Genomic DNA, 2500 nt, shown 5'->3' with positions numbered 1-2500 from the left:
GTCTCCGCGGCAGGCCCCCCCTGAACGGGGCACGACAGGCCACCGCGCTGGCTCGTCCAGCGTCGACAGTCCCTCGTCCAGGTTTCAGATCGCGCCAAGTCGAACCCATGACCTGCTCAAGCCATCGTGCGCTGCCGAATTCGCATCTGCGTGTAGGCTGCCATTCCACGCGGCAGCCCCTGTTTTCGTCAGCGTGCCCCCCTGACGAATTTTCCTGCCTGGCCCAGTCCAGCGTCCAGCCCCTGTTCGTCGAAAAATCTGCGCTGCCGATTTTCCACGCGGCAGCCCCTCTTTTCGTCAGCGTGCCCCCCTGACGAATTTTCCTGCCTGGCCCGGCCAGTCCAGCCCCTGTTCGTCGAAAAATCTGCGCTGCCGATTTTCCACGCGGCAGCCCCTCTTTTCGTCAGCGTGCCCCCCTGACGAATTTTCCTGCCTGGCCCGGCCGGTCCAGCATCCAGCCCCTGTTCGTCGAAAAATCTGCGCTGCCGATTTTCCACGCGGCAGCCCCTGTTTTCCTCAGCGTGCCCCCCTGACGAATGTTCGTCGAAAAATCTGCGCTGCCGATTTTCCACGCGGCAGCCCCTCTTTTCGTCAGCGTGCCCCCCTGACGAATGTTCGTCGAAAAATCTGCGCTGCCGATTTTCCACGCGGCAGCCCCTCTTTTCGTCAGCGTGCCCCCTGACGAATTTTCCTGCCTGGCCCAGTCCAGCGTCCAGCCCCTGTTCGTCGAAAAATCTGCGCTGCCGATTTTCCACGCGGCAGCCCCTCTTTTCGTCAGCGTGCCCCCCTGACGAATTTTCCTGCCTGGCCCGGCCGGTCCAGCCCCTGTTCGTCGAAAAATCTGCGCTGCCGATTTTCCACTCCGCAGCCCCTGTTTTCGTCAGCGTGCCCCCCTGACGAATTTTCCTGCCTGGCCCGGCCAGTCCAGCGCCCAGCCCCTGTTCGTCGAAAAATCTGCGCTGCCGATTTTCCCCGACGAACCTGCAGCTGCACAAATCCGCGCTGCCACTGCCCCATTGTCTGGACCAACAGTCTTTTCCATCAAGCCCTGGACTATAAATCGTCCAGACTCATCGCCAGCACCCGCTGCCGATTCTGCCGACTTTGCCGATTTCGTCGGCGCTGCCGATTCCAACACTGCCCGCCGTGCCTGAACCAGCGCTGTTTCGTCAGCGTGTCCCCTTGACGAATTTCCCTGCCTGGCCTGGACAGTCCATCTTCCAGCCCATGTTCATCGAAAAATCTGCGCTGCCGATTTCCCCGACGAACCTGCAGCTGCACAAATCTGTGCTGCCGATTTCCCCCCCTGTCGGCATGGCTGCCGCTGCCCCGATGTCCAGACCAACAGTCTTTTTTGTCGACTTTGCCGATTTTGTCCGCGCTGCCGATTCCAACACTACCCCCTGCATCCAAACCAGCATTGTTTCGTCAGCTCTTCCCCTGACGATTTTAGCCCTGTAACAAACAGTAGGCCTCCAATCCCGCCAACGGGAGCCAAGTTGATAGGGAAGAGAATTGAATGACGCGCCTGGTCCTCGCACCCCGCCACCCGAGGGGCCTTTTTCCCGGCAGCCTCTGAAAAACTCTAGCTTTCACGGTCCTCGCCGCCCCTCACCACCATGGCAGGCCTCTAATCCCACCCATCAGCAGTTGTAGCCGATAGGGCAGTGATTTGAATGACGCGTCGCGGGCCTCCGGGTCATCTCACCCGGCCATTAATTGGAGCGTTTTTGGCTGGCCGAGGATGGGGGGATGGATCTCTTCTTCCGAAAAAGCAAACAGTACATCGGGAGTTATGTTGACGGGGCATGGAATTGAATGACCCGTCGCGGGCCGCCGGGTCATCTCACCCGGCCATCCCGGGGAGCGTTTTTCCCGGCAGCATCGGGGAAACTCTTGCTTTCACTGCCCGCTGCCCAAGTCCCCACTCGAATCGGCCCCCCGCGCCAACAAGCCAACGCTGCCGAATCGGCAGACACTGCTGCCGAATCTGCCGACACTGCCCCGCGGGCTGCCACTGCCCCAGTGTCTAAACCAGCGGTCTTTCTCATCGAGCCTTGGACTATCCAGTCCGTCCTGACTCATCGCCAGCACCTGCTGCCGATTCTGCCGACTTTGCCGATTTTCTCGGCGCTGCCGATTCCAACACTGCGCCCACCGTGTCTGAACCAGCGCTGTTTCGTCAGCGTGTCCCCTCGACGAATTTTCCTGCCTGGCCTGGACAGTCCACCGTCCAGCCCGTGTTCGTCGAAAAATCTGCGCTGCCGATTCTGCCGACTTTGCCGATTTCGTCGGCGCTGCCGATTCCAACACTGCCCGCCGTGCCTGAACCAGCGCTGTTTCGTCAGCGTGTCCCCTCGACAAATTTTCCTGCCTGGCCTGGACAGTCCATCGCCCAGCCCATGTTCGTCGCAAAATCTGCGCTGCCGATTTTCCCCGACGAACCTGCAGCCGCACAAATCTGCGCTGCCGAATCTGCCGACACTGTCCCGCGGGCTGC

The sequence above is a fragment of the Populus nigra genome, chromosome 2 (assembly GCF_951802175.1).
Source record: "Populus nigra chromosome 2, ddPopNigr1.1, whole genome shotgun sequence".
Lineage (NCBI taxonomy): Eukaryota > Viridiplantae > Streptophyta > Magnoliopsida > Malpighiales > Salicaceae > Populus > Populus nigra.
This window is presented reverse-complemented; position numbering follows the sequence as displayed.